A 17,594-nucleotide genomic window follows, 5' to 3' on the forward strand; every position below is an offset into this window, starting at 1 on the left:
CTGATGATCCTCTTGTGAAGCATGTCAAGACTCATGATGAAAACAAGACATTCCACAGTTTTCTTAAACGAGCCAAGTATGTCTCAATGTCAGTGTTGATTTTGTTTGAGATTATGTACTTCTTGAAAAGTCAACCAAGCGGAATGCCAAATCAAATCGACCCAGAATTTGCCAACTGAACGACCACTGCATCGAGTTTATGTGCATATACAGACACAGACCTATCTTGGCCAAGAACCAAGTTGTCCGACTCCCTATTGTTCTCGGTGCCTTAGGTTTGGTAACTCCCAATCTGTTGACTGACATTGGGAGATTTTACTGCAAGGAATTCAGCTTTTCAGACAGTCTGGGAAATGCATAAGGCTGCAGTGTTGGTGAGTGTTCACATTCTCCGAAGAGTTCTTGGTGGGGTCGACAGGGCAGCGCGTCGTTGGAAAAGTCCCATTCGCTGTCCGGGCTGCGTGTAAAGGGGGCACACTCCATGTGACTCTCATACGCGCCTTTGCGATATTTTCTTATTTGATCCGTCTGTCGTCACCAAAGTTACATTTTCTGCAGTCATTTAGTTTAAGTAGCAGTTGAATATGTTCATTTTGAGAGGTGGGATATAGTAGCCAACTGGTTAAAATGTTCGCTCAATGTGTGAAGCCCATATTCTGGTCTCCCCTGCTGTGATATTGCTAAAAGCTGCGTAAAACCGAAATTTCTAACTCATGTATATGCTCATGTGATCAGTGTGGACCGACATAGACATAGCAACGTCCTAACTCACAGTAAACAGAAGAGTTCATATCAAGGGCATGACAAATGTATCAAAATCTACAGTGTAATGTCAACAAACATGAATGCCAGATCTACTTGTGACAGTGTGAAAGGAAGGAAATATGTACTTCAACCATACCCATGCCCTGATTACTCTTACCGTGGGAGGGATTTCGAAGCATGATAAAATTTAAAGACTTAATACTGTCACGTATATCAACCAACTATCCCAAAGGAGATACGTTATGAAAATCGACAGATCTTAACGGTTATCATTATCCAAGCTTAGTTTGGTTCATTGATTTGGGTGAATCAATTTTTGTGGCATTGAACAACATCAGCAGTAACGCACTCGACCCGTGAAGATCCGGGGTAGAATACATGTAGGTCTTCAGCAACCCCTACTTGCCGTAAAAGGTGACTGTGCTTGTCGTAAGAGGCGACTAACGAGATCAGGTGGTCAGGCTCGCTGACTTGGTTAACGTATGTCATCGATCCCAAATGCGTGGATCGATGCTCATGATGTTAATCACTTCATTGTCTGGTCAATACTCGAACATTTACAGACCACCGTCATATAGTTGGAATATTGTTTAGTGTTGGCGTTAAACGACAACACAACACACAATCACACATCGATCCAAACCACGACAGATCTAAATATGAATAAGGATGTAAATATCAAACAAAAAAACAGGAACGCACTCACTCTAGATTACAGAACGTCCACGTGAGATATGTATGCGATGATATAGGCCTTTCTCGGGAAGATAGCTTCGCGTCATTGTCATCTGACAGGAAACGCCTTTGAGATTTATGTCCTGTTGACCATTTGACTTCACACATGGTGAACACACTCGGTCACCTGCGTGCTGCACTCTAAACGAGTACAATATCTTCTGGTTGTTGGTCATTCTACTCCAGGATACCTTTCTACATGGCGGGTAAGATTTGTATAGTTAAACATTGGCTGTTGAAGAAAACAAACGCCTAATGTGTGTATAAGTCTATTACATGCTGTTATTTTACTATAATTTGAGCTTACAGCGTACTCCGACACAAGTTCCAATGTAGAATGCTCATGATTCGAGAAATGAATCATGTTGTGACAAAGTGATATAAAACATCATTAATCCATAGCACACGCTTCCTGCAACATAGATAGTGTGCAGATATACATAAAAGGATATGTTATCAGGAATCGGGCGTTCTACGCTACATTAGTTACAGATATACTTCTCATAAAGTGAAAACCGGACATACTGGTCGCATGTCATAGTGACGATAACGAAGTTTTGATCAACAGGGAAACACTGCGGATGTAGAGGCTTGTGGTGGGTTCAACATTTGTTCATGTGTAGGAAAAGCACACAATATACAGTGATGGTCGCATTAGGGATCATCATTATTAGGACACTCAATAATCTGTTTTTCATATAATTATTATTATATTTGCATAATTATTAACACATTAATGTGTCCAGTATCATCTAATATTAACAGGATATGTTACAGTATATATGATACACCGCGAAATAGATGAACCGGGAGAGAACTTCAAATGGAAACTATATTATTTTGTCCCCTTCAGTTTTCTTTTCTTCAAATGTCATAATCGGCGTTTCATGTAAAACAATAACGTATTTCATATAATTGAATTAATATATAATTGCCAGGTTTTGGAAATTACTTTTGGCAGATTTCGAACATATACAATTTTAAACGAGAAAGTAAATGTGTTGTTTTCCAGACAACTGACTATTAAATTCTATATTTACTATTTGTAGTAGTAGTAGGAGGAGGAGTTGTGGCAGTAGTAGTAGTAGCAGAAGAAAGTGTAGCAGTAGTAGCAGTTGACGCAAAAGTAGCAATAGTAACTGGAGCAAGAGTGGCAGAAATAGTAGTTGTAGTAGCAGCAACAGTAGCAATAGCAACAGGAGGCATACCAGAGGTATAGGTAGCAGTAGTACTTAACATTTGTATAAGAAACAGTGGAGTACATCAGTATCAGCAGTAATATTAGCAGGGGTAGTAGTAGTAGTAGCAGTAGTAGCAGTAGTAGTAGTAGCAGTAGAAGTAGTACCTATATAGTAGTAGTAGTAGTAGTAGTAGTAGTAGTAGTAGTAGTAGTAGGAACATTAGTAGAGGATATTTAAATTTCAAACCTTCTACTCACCTTTCCCACCACTCCAACACCCCCACCCCCACATACACCCCCACCCCCACATACACCCCCACCCCCACATACACCCCCACCCCCACATACACCCAAATTGTTCTGATTTGTTTTCAATTCTAGTTAATATAATTGTTGCACAACTATTATACTACTATCTGTTACAATGTACTTAGCGCTGTGAGTGAGTGATTTAAAATTTATTGTCACGTCGGCATTATTTCAGCCATATCGTGACTAAATCAAATTGTACAGGAATAATATATAAATATGGACGATACAATCTGTCGACAAAGGACAGTAAAATCACTAGACTATCACAGATATAGATTTAAAACCAGCATGTTACCATAAAAAAGTGACAATTCGGAACAATACATTATAAAACTGGGCTAGAGATCACCAGCAACCAAAGTTAGGCCACCATACTACGGACCATGGGGACTTACGGTACATCTGCTTCGTGCTTGGTACCCCAGCAGGATTTACACCATCCATATGGCTACTGGTGATTGTTAGATATTTTAAGCCAAAGTATTTAAAAAACAACAAATATTCTACGATTAAAATCCAGGAAAATGAAACATACTTTGAAAGAAGTGGGACTTACGCACCCTCTCAGGGGGACAATTATTTTACGATGCTTCAACCCCCTTTGAAGATACAACCACTAACAATCACAGTTATATAATCATTCTACCAAATTAAAAACATAAGCTTTTTACAATACATATAATTAAAATGTATTTATTAACTCAATTTCTTTAAAAAATACAAGAATTAAATGAGAACTTACATTAAAAAGATCCTTCATAGATGAAACCTGGAAATAATTATCCCTTGTGATGAACAAATCAATACAGTCAAGCAGGACATGCTTAACTGTGATTCTCTCATCACAAGGGACAGGGAATGGAGGATAACGCGAATGGCCAATATGACATCGTCGCATAATGACCTAATCAAATCTTGACTGAAAACCCAAGTAAGTATCACCGATAGTTAGTTTTATTGCATGTAATTTATTAGTACCTACTTGGTTGTCCCACTTCTTCTGCATAAGGTCTTTGATATAGCATATAATTAAAGGTCTGTAGTCGCTGTATGGTATAAGAAGTGGTGTCACAGATTTGTTGAGAGCTGCCTTTGCTGCAGCATCAGCCATAATAGCGTTACCCGTGATTCCAACATGACTGGGCAACCAGCAAAAGACGATGTTGTATTGGCCAGTAGCAGGGTCATTGTACAATTCTAAAATGAATGGATGACTTGAAGAGCTCGATTTGATTGCCTGTAGACAAGAAAGTGAATCTGAAAAGATGATGAACCGTTTACTGCTAGAATGCTTTTGAATATATCACAAAGCCGTTAAAATGGCTTTGGCTTTGGCTGTGAAAATGAGCTATCGTCAGGTAATCGGGATGATATGTTTTTTGATTCAATGACAGCAGCACTGATGACTGTGCTACCATCCTTATATCCATCTGTAAAAATGGAACGGTGGGATTCATATTTATTTCTAAGTTGTATATATTCTTGTTGATATATTAACTGATTTATGTCTGATTCTTTAAAAAGGGTAAGAATAAAGTCTACTTCCGGTTTGACAAATTGCCAAGGAGGAGAAGACAAAAGCCTGAAAGTAGCAATATTATCTAACTCAATATTGGCAGATGTAATGTGGGGTTTATTCCGAATGCCTAGAGGTGAGACCAGCTTAGGCTTACTGTGAAAAAGGTTTTCGTAAAGGGGTTGAAAGACACAGCTCTATGCGGTGTTTAATGGCTAAGAATGTAATTTAGTAATGAATTGTAGTGATAATCTGATACAACGTTGCTTCAATGACGGTTCATCAGCTTCTACATATAGGCTGTCAACAGGAGATGTTCGAAAAGCACCAAGACAGAGTCGTAGGCCCTGATGGTGAATCGAATCTAAATTTTGTAAATTGCTCTTACAGGCTCCACCATAAACGATTGAGCCATAATCTAATTTAAAGCGGATCAGAGACCTATACAAGTGGAGGAGCCTTGTCTGATCTCCTCCCCACTTTGTATTTGCAACAACTTTCAACAAATCTAAAGCCTTCAGGCATTTAGTTTAAGATAATTAATATGTGGCTTAAAAGTGATCGAAAATGAGACCCAGGAACTTGGCCTCTTCAACAACCTTAATAGGAGTGCCATGTAAAAATGGCTCTGGATCTTTATGATGCTTGTATTTCCTACAGAAATGAATACAATTGGTCTTAGCTTTGGAAAACTTAAAACCATTTTCGATACACCATTTTTGGATTTTGTTGAGACAAAGCTGCAACTGTCTCTCGATGGTGTGCATATTTTTGCCACGACATGAAATATTAAAATCGTCCACAAAAAGTGAACCATCACTGGAATCATTTAAAACCTTTGACAGACTATCAATCTTTATGCTAAACAGAGTTACAGACAAATTACTACCTCGTGGGACTCCCTGATCCTGATTATTGTATGACACAGCATGCAGTTCTTCCCACTGTATCATATATGCAACATGTTGCAAAATACACATGACACTATGCATGAATGAATGGGTGGGGATGGGGGTTGGAATGGGCGTGCTGGTTGGCGTGTGTGGGATGGGTCTGAAAAGGTCCAAGCAGGCTCACTGTGTCCACGGGGAGCAGTACAGCCTTATCAATTAAACCATACATTTTATCAAGACTAATGCGTCCTTTAGGCACCCCAGAAAGGGTAAGAATCACAGATTCGCCATAGTGTTTAGCTTAATTAGCACCCTACCCATGTTCATGTGTTTCACCACATTGGTTAACATCTATGACCTGTATCACTCAGGGCTTTTCCTCCCATATCAAGCTGACATGCCGTGATGTGACAGAAATCACATTCAAAGCATCGTGTAACCAAACTCACTCATACCCTAATATTCCTAGATTCAAACGTATTCAGAAAAATATTTTTTTTCTCCTATTTCAGGTAAACCTGTATTTGAAAATATCATTGGTGAGTACAGCATGATTAAGAAAACGTCTGTTTGTATGACACCAGATTTGAGTGATGCAGTTCATTTTGTAAATTCAGGGGTTTATTTAGGAGATAAAAAAGATGCTCTTTGCAGCAATTAAATGCTAGTATTCAACATTTCAGCATATGTAGAGATTGCTGTGTTTGCACAAGCAGCAAGTTAGAGGTATATAGAAACATTTCACAGTGAAAACGCGTTAGTCTGGACCTCATTGATATTAAAACTCCGCTTTTCTAACGATGACTGCCATGAAAGTCTCCATATAGACAAAGAACGCTGCTTGATTCGTTAATGCTAACATTTGATGACGTGGTCGAATCTATTCATTTTACTCTCTTATAAATTGTGGGTTCAATTCCCGGTTCAATCCGATTATGTTTCGAGGTAAGTCGGCACCATACCCGTGCTCGTGGGTTTCATCGAAGTGGTAAACGTCTGAGGCCTGCATCACTTCAGGCTTTCCTCCCACATTAAGCTGACACGCCTCGACATAACTGGAATACTGTTAAAGGCGGCGTTAAACCCAACTCACTCACTCACTCGTTAATGCTAACATTTGATAACGTGTTGGAATCTATTCATTTTGCTCTCTTATAAATTGTAAAGTAAGTGGTTAAGATTAATTAAACTTGAACGAACATATTAACAGCATCAACACTCATCAGAATCTTTCTTTTCTGTTTAAAGAATGTCTGGATATTCCACCTATTTGAAGGAAGTCCTGTGATTAATATCTCAATGTATGATCTTTCCCCTCAGATGCAACAAGGACATTGATACAGTATGAAGATGCAAGGAAACATGTGTCCACGTTTTGTGAAAGATCAGCCCAAAGAATGCTAAAGCTAAAAGGATCTATATTCATTAAGGGTAAATCAGGCACTGGTAAGTCCAGCCTTGGTCTCAGGTTACTGGCACATATGGAATCAGAAACTAAAAGGACACCTGTTGTAATCACATCTGCCACTCAGTGGAATATCATTCCTAAGTCTGGAAAGGAAAAGTATATTGTCATGTTGGATGACATATTTGGTTCCAGCAGTATGGTGCAAACACATGTTGATGGATGGCTGGCAAAGTTCAATACGATGTGGCCACTTATAGAAACAGGACATTTATTCATAGTCTTAACATCGAGACCAGAAATTTATGACCAGTGTGCAAAACAAGTAAATAAAAATATCCTTATGAAAAGCATCACAAGTATAACTCTCGACAAAGATGAGTTTACGCTGAGAGTGAGTGAGAAGATAAGATTTTTGAAACTGTATTGTGGGAATTCTAATTTCACCAAGGACGATTTACAGGAGATAGTAGAGAAAAGTGACCCACCACTTGGGTTTCCGCAGTGCTGCAGTTTTTTTGCCAGCAGCAGACGAGCACGATCAAAAGGCAAACACTTTTTCTTAAAACCTTACGAGTTCATCGCCCAAGAAATAGACATCTTGGAAGAGAGCGACCCTTTTGGGTACTTTGTATTGCTACTGGTGATGATGCATAATGGTCGACTAGGTTTATACGAGCTAGACTCCATACGAGCATCAGAGGGTTTTCGTAATGCAGTTCATACTTTGCAAAACATTTGTAAGCCATCAGACATGCCGTCACGTATCAACATCAGACAGAAGGCTGAATCAATGTGTGAGGTCTATCTCATTCATTCCAACAATCATTTCCAGTTTTGTCATCAATCCATATTCGATGTTTTATTTCTGAAAATGAGTCAAACAGATCATTCAATTTGTATGAAGATTTGCCCAGCTCATTTGTTGGTTGAACGCGTGAGGACACAAAACCAACAAAACCTTTCTTCAACCAGTGGTATTTTAGAGATCCCATCCGAGAGCTTTGGTGTGCTAGCTGACAGAATTACTGCACTACTGTTGTCAGACGATTGTGTACATGTTTTTGATCACCCGTCCTTGCGAGAAACATGTTTTGTCCAGTTCTTGTTTCATAAATGGTGTGAAGCTGATGCCATTTCTAAATTGTTCAAGACAACTCTGAATCACGTTTTAAAGGTGGAAGTGCTCAATCCATGCAGAGAAGGTCAAATTATTTCATTGTTTGAATGTGATAATCTGCTCTCTTGCATGACGTTGAAAGGAAATACTGAACTTGTGAGTTTACTTCTACCTGTTTCTGAAACGTATTTGAATCCCTCTATGCTCCAACAGGTACTTGCATGTGCCATCTATGGCTGCAATCATCAGCTATATGAGATATTGATAGCAATGGGAGTACAAGCCCATAACGATTGTTTTCGGGCAATGTGTGCCATCCATAAGAATGAAGATATGGATATGGTCCAAAATGTTGTATTTTCACCAAATGTGCAATATTTTAAGATGTCAGACTTTACTGACTTGTTCACACTAGCCGTACTGAATCAAAATAAGCAGATGGCAATATATCTCGTGCATCCAAACCCAATGCACTTACCAATTTACAGTAAATGTGTGAAGATGTTGTTTGGTGTTTTGGCACAGGGTTATGAACCGCGGAGCAGCACACATGAACTAAATGACAATAGCGAAGAGGCATACACTTCTGTCGTTGAGGAGCTATTGAGAACGGGATGCAAGATCGACCCAGAGTCTCTCTTATTTTGTGCAGCAAGTCATGCAACAGCAGCTTCCATGAGGTGTATCTTCAAGGTATACCCCCTTGTCAATGTGAACAAAATGCATATGGAATACACTCCACTTCAACAGGCACTACTCTTTGGTGGAGTTGAATGTTTGTCTTTGCTTCTAGACCATGGTGCGGAAATATCTGTGACAGAAATGAATTCATATAATACTACAGTATTTCACATGGCAGCAAAAGCAAAACGACATAGTAAGCAGAAACTTGAGATAATGTTTGCAAACATTCCCTCAGATCAAAGAACTGAAGGCCTTCACAAAGAAGCACACACTGTTCTACAGAAAACGACCAAACGCGAAAACGGCAAAGAACATACGAAAGGTATACAACCCCATATGAGATTAGCACATTTAGTAAATAGAATGGACATAAGCAAAGAGACACCCCTTCATAAGGCAGTATGCACTGGCAATGCAGATTCAGTAAAATGTTTGATCAATGCTGGAGCTAGGATAAATGCACAAGACGATTTGGACATGACCCCACTTCACTTGGCCGTGATGAAGGATCATACGGATTGCATCATGTACCTTCTAGAAGCAAATGCCTCTTTGGGGATTATGGAAATGTACGGCTCTCTTCCCTTAGCAATGTCTTATGGGAACAGCGTCAGCTCCCTGAAGGCAATTGTTTCAACTGTAAGTAAAAGCTTCAAAGACAATAGGCAACTTATTGGACACTTGTTGACAGCTGTTCAAAATAACGAACTGGACAAAGTGAAGCTGCTATGTGGTAATGGAGCTGATGTGAATTCAAACTTTGCTGATGGAACTCTGTTGCATGAAGCAGTTGAGAAGAGTGATATTGACATGGTGATGTGCTTGTGTGAGAAGGGAGCAAGGGTTGATGCCATTGATTTTGAGGGATATTCCGTTGTTCACAGGGCAGTTGAGTCAGAAATTGAACCCGTTGAAAAGTTGATGTACCTACTTGATGAGCGACATGCACCTGTAAATGTTCAAGAAGGAAGCCATAAACGAACTGCCTTGTTTTCAGCAGTGTTAACGGGAAATGACGAAATTGTGGAGATTTTGTTAGAACGACAATTCAACCATATGCATACAGACTTCTATGGCTATTCAATTCTCCACACACTTTGTCTTCAAAGAAATTACAATAGATCTGTTTTCAAAGTGTTGTCGAAATTTGATAATGAGTTTCTAAATATTCAGACTGATGAGGGTGAGACTGCACTGCACATACTTGCACGAAACAACGATGCATATGGTATGAAGCTGTTACTTGAGAGAGGTGCTGACCACTCCATTCAAAACAATGAAGGTATGACTCCACTTCATGTTGCTGCATTGGAAAGTGTTGATTGTCTACAGCTCCTGTTCCATTTTAAGGCAGACCGTCACACCAAGGACTCCAAACGCCGTACCGTCCTCCACCACTCTGCAAAAGCAGGGAACACGAGTACCCTTACATTTATTCTTAAATCAAAATCAGATTTAGATTTAGTAGATGAAGAAGGATGGACAGCAGTTCATTGGGCAGCGGAATATGGACGCAAAGACAACATCAAACTTCTGTTAGAAAATGGGGCTGATCTGTATACTCAAGACAATCACGGGAGAACAGCCCTCCATGTTGGATGTGAAGGAATAAATAGCCAAACGGTGGAATTACTACTCCAAAAAATGTCAAACGCAAATATACTTGATGAAAGAATGAGATCGCCACTTCATTTTGCTGCAAGAAGGGGATGTAGTGACAATGTAAAATTATTGCTAGACAAAGGGGCAAACCCATTTGCAAAAGACTTGAAAGGTAGAATTCCACTTCACCTAGCTGTAAAAACCAAGGATAGTATATGTGTAAAGTTGCTGCTCTTTGCAAACTCGGATGTGTGTGCAATTGATAATAATGGTGACACCCCTCTTCATCTTGTAACAAAAAGGAGTCCCAGTTCCAGTATTGAACTGCTGCTGGAGAATTGTGCCAATTCAAACATTCAGAATAAGAACGGAAATACGGCCCTTCATCTTGCAGTATATAGGGGCATTAACAGATGCATAAAACTTCTTCTGGAAAACGGTTCAGATTCAAGTGTACAAAACAACCAAGGCCAAACACCATTACACCTTGTTTCTAAAAGAGGAAATCGTGAGTGTGTTCAGCTTTTGTTACAGCATGGAACCAATGCATCTCTGTGTGACATTAAAGGAACAGCTCCTTTTCATTAGGACATGAAGTCTTCATTTGTAAGATAGTTATATCCTTACTGCACTGCAGACTCCCATGTGTAATGACAGTAATATCTCTGTTTGTCATATCTGTCATCTGTGCAATAAGGTCTTGGAATACTGATGTATTTTATTGATGTGAGATATAAACCTACTGATGTAGTATCATCAAGCCATTATAAAATGGCTTGTTTTAGCAGTGTTGCCAGGAGATGATTGGGTTGTGTTTTAATAATACAGGCAGATGAGGGCAAGACGGCTCGGCACATACCTGCATGAACCGAAATGAAAGTGGAATGACGATGTTATGTGCTGATCACTCTATTTGTGGCCTAGAGTACACATCCTGTGTGCCCGGAAATGTCCTCACTGGCTACACGTACAAGAAAGGATCCAGTTAAAAAAGATATCACTAATTTGTATCAACCTTCGAGAAGTCTTTGTTAACCTGAGTAGTTCCTCTTTGCAGTACCCCTTCAAGTTAAACATCTTTACTTGGCAGATCTTGTTACCACTCTGCTGCGATGATTCTCCCGCAACACATCAGACTTGCTCATTCATTAACAGCCTTTAAATCCATGTATTTCAACATACTTAGAGCATACCCACGTGCGTGAGGCATACCCACAGCGATTGCTTTACAGGTGGACCCATTATTATTAGTTATATACAGCTTACAATAAATAACTGCGGCAAAGAGGGGTTTTGGTGATCCTGGCAAAGTTCGGCCGATGAGGCCCATCATCAGCTCAGGGCCCTTGCCCCCTCTACACGCAGCCCAGACAGCGAATGGGACTTCTCCCAGGAAGCGCTGCCTAGTCAAACCCACCCAGAACTTTTCGAAGAATGTGAAGACTCCCCAACACTGCACAGATTTTCAGAAGGCCTGTATTCCCGACAGTGGACCGGGTACTCTCCCTATGTCTGACAACAGATTGGGAGTTACCAAACCTAATTAAGGCACCGAGAAAAATGGGGACAACTTAGTACGTGTGATGCAAGCGTGACATTTTGAAAGCGAGTTTCGCAAATTCGTTGATAAAAATGTTTTCACTGGATTTATCAAAAGGAACGGTCATGTTTGTTTGCTTACATAAATCTGAAGCTATGTATGGGCCTATTCGCAAGACCTTGATAATTATCCTTTTTTTCATGACGCCCTCCACATGCAGGGTCAAGAGTCAAAACCACAAGCATGAAGCATCGAAAAGACGGTAATAAAAGCATCACGCCATGCCATCATGTCGGTTAAGATACTGTGTTTGTGCCATACTCATTAAATTCCTTACACAATCTACATTTCATATTTACATTTTGGTGCAATATCACACACTGACTGTTTTGTGTGGGACGTGGCTGGTCATGATCAGCAAAGAGAAGCCTTCTGTTTCACTTTTCAGGGGAGCCGACTTCATCCTAGCAAATGACTCTGCAGGGTTGCTGCTCCTTTCAACACACTCTATATAACCTCAACGCAGTGATCGTGAAGACAATTTCTCTTTTAAAAACTTTGTGTCGATTTGATATGGCACTTCGCTTGGTTGACACTCATTTCTGTACCGTCCAGCAGTACAGCGCCATCAACAAAATAAACATCGATATTGAGATTGTTCAACATCCTTGGCTAGTCGAAGAAATCTGTTGAATGCCTTGTTTTCATCTCTAGTCCTGATATATAACATAAGGGAAACAGAAGTCAGGTTCTTAGCCAATCAAATGCATCATGAAATCACTTGTAATTAAGTGATTGATAGACAACTAGAAAACTGGAATTTTAAGAAGGACATAATATATTTTGTATGTTTGTCAATGTTCAGAATCCACAAGGCACTAAGTATTTATATTAAAACTTTTTGATTGGCCAACAAACCAGTTGTTTGGCAAAAAATATGTCAAATGTGCTTTTGTTTGTTAATGTGTTTTACATGTCTTTTACAACGACAACCATCTTTTTTTGTGTTACCTCTCCCAGGTAAGCGTGGAAGATCGGGGCAGGCAGTTCTTGGAGTAGTAGTAGTAACTATTTCAACGAGAATTGTTATTAAAATATATTATCTGTTGACAATAATTGGAATCATTTTTCGTTTTAATTTAAGCTGCTACTGAATAGAAGGTAAAACACACGTATGACGTGCTATGAGACGCATTAAGCAAAACACAAACACAATTTCATGTATCCAAGTGATGGTGTAGCAGGAATAAACTTTTGACACGAATGACTTTAATTCTTTATGTTCTCTCACGAATGTGAGTAACGTAATTAATTAAACAGTTAAGTGAAGATGTACAGTATTTCATCCGCCTCCGGTCATGTGGATGCACATATGCGCATGTGATTCCATATATCCATTGTACCTTTGCTGCTTGTGGCGGACGCAATGCGTATGGGAGAACAACGCCACACACGCACCCTTTCTTGTGAGTGAGTGAGTTAAAGTTTAACGTCACATCGGCAATATGTCAGCCCTATCGTGACGACCTTTTCTTTTGGATCCCATGTATATGAACGGAATCATCATACCTTTGTGTCATTGAAATGCATATGAACTGATGTCCTGTTTGATCCTACTCATGGCCTGATCCCAACCCTGGCGCCCATCCTGACCCACACCCTCACACCCACCGCGTCACCCACATAACCATCCCGATAACCACAACCACACACCGACCTACACCACGATCCAAAACCCGACACCAATCTCACCCACCCCCACCCACCCCTATTTCGGACATAGATGTATTCAATATATGTACATTTGTTAATGCAGTTGATATACTCACACCCATCACGACATCTACAATCCCATCCCGATATCCAAAGCACACGACCCGTGAAGATCCGGGGTAGAATATATAGGTTTTCAGCAACCCATCCTTGCTGTGAAAGGCAACTGTGCTTGTTGTAAGAGGCGACTAACAAGATCGGGTGGTCAGGCGTGCTTACTTGCTTGATGCCATCGTATTCCAATTGCGTGGATCGATGCTGTCAATCACTGTCTGGTCCAGACTCGATTATTTACAGACCGCCGTCATATGGCTGAGTGCGGCGTTAAACACAGCCACATACCGACCCACTCCACGACAGGTCTAAATATGAATAAGGATGTATTGGCTAAATGGGGAATATTTCACAGAAAACATAAAACCGATTTCACAGATATTGATCAAGTACATGTAGTTTCTGAACCTTTTTGGTTCAATCATGAATTGCAAAATAGTAATTTCATCATAAGGCATTGGCGTCTTAACTGTATACACTCCATCCGGGACCTGTGTAATGGTCACGGGTTTCTGCCTTTTGGTCAACTTAAGAAAATCTACAAAATTAGAGGTACAATTCTTGATCATTATCAACCCATTTCTGGTGTCCCCCGCCGTGATATTGCTGGAATATTGCTAAAAGCGGCGTAAAATCATATTCACTCACTCACTCACTTGATCATTATCAGGTTCTTTCAAATGTACCTCAAGAAAGGAAAGGTACTGTTAGAAATAATTCTTTGACAGTACATAATCTCAACATATCAGTTGTGGGTTTACTTTGAGCACCAAAAAGAACCAGATTATGTTATGATAATTAACTTATAAGTGTAGTAAAAAACACTCGTATGTGAAAAGTGGCAATAAATCTTTGGTATTGCAATTCCATGGGCACATATTGTTACACAATAGAAAGTGTACAAAAGATACTACTTTGATTGATTTCCAGGTTAAATTCATCCATAATATTATTTATACAACAAAAAAGAATGGTTAAGAAATGAAATTCATTGATGATTTAACTTGCGTTGATTCATGTTTATTGGGAATGTGATATTGTGTCAAAACATTCAGAATGAAAACTTAAAGATAACATTGAATTTAAATATTCAGAAGGTATTATATTGACGAAATATACAGTTTTGATTGGCGGAAATAATACCGACCTAAAGAACCACAAAATACTTGCTGGTAAAAAATATATTCATGCATCAAGTATTAAAACAAATAAGTTATCACTAGAAACATTTATTAAGATATGTGATATATTCAAGACAAAGATTTATTGCCAATAGAAATCAGATTGTTTTTACAATTTGAAAGAAGTCTGTTACTTTCCTGTGCATGTATTGGTGACTTTTGCTATGTTATCCAGAAATTAGCCGCTACGAGTGAGTGAGTATAGTTTTACGCCGCTTTTAGCAATATTCCAGCAATAATACGGCGGGGGACACCAGAAATGGGCTTCACACATTGTACCACGGTCGGGAATCGAACCCGGGTCTTCGGCGTGACGAGCGAACGCTTTAACCACTAGGCTATCCGACCGACCCTAGCAGCTACGAACATGCCCATGTTACTGGATAAAAGAAAAAAAGTATGAATAACAAGCATGGAACCATCTGTATGGTATAATACATGTAGTAACAACCTGCATTTCTACCCGTGTCTGGGGGCGGCCGGGTAGCCTAGTGGTTAAAGCATTCACTTGTTAGGCCGAAGACCCGGGTTCGATTCCCAACATGGGCACAATGTGCGAAGCCCATTTCTGGTGTCCCCCGCCGTGATATTGCTGGAATATTGCTAAAAGCGGCGTGAAATCAACCTCACTCTCTCACTCTACCCGTGTTTGAGAATAATTGTCGTCATCCCCTGATATTCTATAAACGAAAGATAATTGAAATAATTGCTATAGTGCAAACATTTGCTTAATAATTCATATCGAAATATAAATAGAGTATTCAAAATTTTTGAAGTTCACAAACGTATCTTTGCTATCAATCCTCGGATATCGCACATAAATGAAAATTAGGTTGTAAAAATATCCCGCCAGACAAAATTTAAATAACAGATGCCTGTTTTTTTTCGCATTACAGCCACCGGCTGCGTGTCTCTTCCAGATTAACACTCTACCAATAACGATAACCCCAAAAGAACTAAACATCAGCCTTTGTTTTTTTTTTACCTTTTTTAGACAAAAGAATAACCAGTCTCGATTATCCTGCGAAACAGAGATTCCATTGGATGTAAAATGCAAAAAAGTGATCTAAAATGTATGAATTGGTCACTAAAAATCAGTGATTACACCAATCGTTCGCGTGTTATACAGCACTCACCACTCACAGAATTTGCATGGAAAGCAGGTATTTGTTATCATCAACACATCTTGGCATTTTGATCTCAATGAGAGTTTGGTTGCAGGTGGCTGTCGAACGAGTACATAGTTGCATTTACAGTTACATTCATTTGAATCTCAAACCTCTTACAGTTCCAGTGTAGCCGAGCGCCTTATCAGTAACCTCGGTGGGGTAGCCTGGTGGTAAAGGCGTTCGCTCGTTCCACTGAAAATCCGGATTCAATTCCTTGCACGGATGCAATGTGTGAAGCCCATTTCTAGGGTCCAATGATTGCTTGAATATTGTTAAAATCGTCGTAAAACCGTATTCACTAACTCAATCTATTTTCAGTGTTTCACTTATTTACAGTTTTAATATTTTGAAAGGTTTTGCGCCTTGTTCAAAGATTTTGTGGAAGTTTGTGGAACAAACAGCCTGGTAAGAACTAGAAATTGAAGGATAGTAAACATATTCTTCTGGAATGACATATCCGTTATCGGGGAGAACGTTATGTTGCCGGAATACACAGTATTCAGTGACAACAAATAGATTCACCCGGGAAAAGACTCACATTGCTATTTGCCTTTCATACATTTCCTGACGTTATTGTAAAGGAAATTCAAAATTCTCCACCGAGAAGACAATGCTACACATGTACAAACATCCTGCTGACCTCCAGCAAAAGCAATAAGGAACTAGAAAAGCTTATAATTAGATGTCCTGCCCGAATCTATTTTCCGAAAATGCTTGAAAGCCCGACGCTAGGAATCCATTGTCTTGCTGTGACGCAGCAGAAAATTTAGATTCTAGGAAGAGATCTCATATTCTATGTTTCATTATCATTATTATGATGTCTGTTTTTTGTTATTATTGACGAAAAGACGATGATTCTTGTGATAGTGCTTGCGTTTTCAATCGAAGTGTGATACATCTAAGTAAATTTAATTACTGTCACTGCATTCGAATAGGTTTTCCTACAGGCGCCTTGATCAATTAGTCGCCATATACATCAGTGACTGAGTGAGTATGATGTTACGTCGCTTTAGCAATATTCCAACAATATTATGGCAGCAATATTGGGGACAACAGAAATGGGCTTCATATACATTGTACCAATCGGGGGAATCTAACCCGGATGGCAATCAATCAGGAAAGCAATTAATCCGGATAAAGTATACAATGGTGGGATGATTGGTTAAAATTCGGGACAACGTCGAAAAACTCTCCCAACAACCTCCATGTACATGTATATGTTTAAGAAATGGTCTGAATCGTACAATGGGCTCTGTGTTTTAGTGGAAAGTTCTTATGATTATGGAAATTGTTTTTTGTCGCATGTTTTAGTTTGAAAAAATGTAGAAGGTAACTGTGTTTGGAATACTCTAAGATGACGGACATGCCGGAAATGATTGAGGTTGTGAAACATATGTCATCCTTTCATGTTAAAGCTAATGAGTCAATCACGATGATTTAATCAATAATATATACATTATGCTATTTCTGTTGCTCACTGGTAAATCCCTGAACACAGGATATATGACTAAATAAGGAACTCGCTCTTCACGCACGCACTACCTCACGCAAGGCCGGAAACGACCAGCACTGCTTCCACTGTATTAGGTACAGTGAATTGTTGTTTGGTATATGCTTTATAACGGTCCCGCCTCTCCAGGCGACAAGGGAATTACTAGAACGACG

The 17,594-nt window shown here is 39.5% G+C and overlaps 1 pseudogene; it reads left to right on the top strand.

The window, feature by feature from the left end:
- Positions 1–1,606: 1,606 nt before the first annotated feature.
- On the top strand, positions 1,607–10,813 carry LOC139449106 (uncharacterized; annotated as a pseudogene).
- The last annotated feature ends 6,781 nt before the right edge of the window (positions 10,814–17,594 follow it).

This window comes from Haliotis cracherodii, unplaced genomic scaffold (assembly GCF_022045235.1).
Source record: "Haliotis cracherodii isolate W230 unplaced genomic scaffold, xgHalCrac1.p SCAF_7, whole genome shotgun sequence".
Taxonomy (NCBI): domain Eukaryota; kingdom Metazoa; phylum Mollusca; class Gastropoda; order Lepetellida; family Haliotidae; genus Haliotis; species Haliotis cracherodii.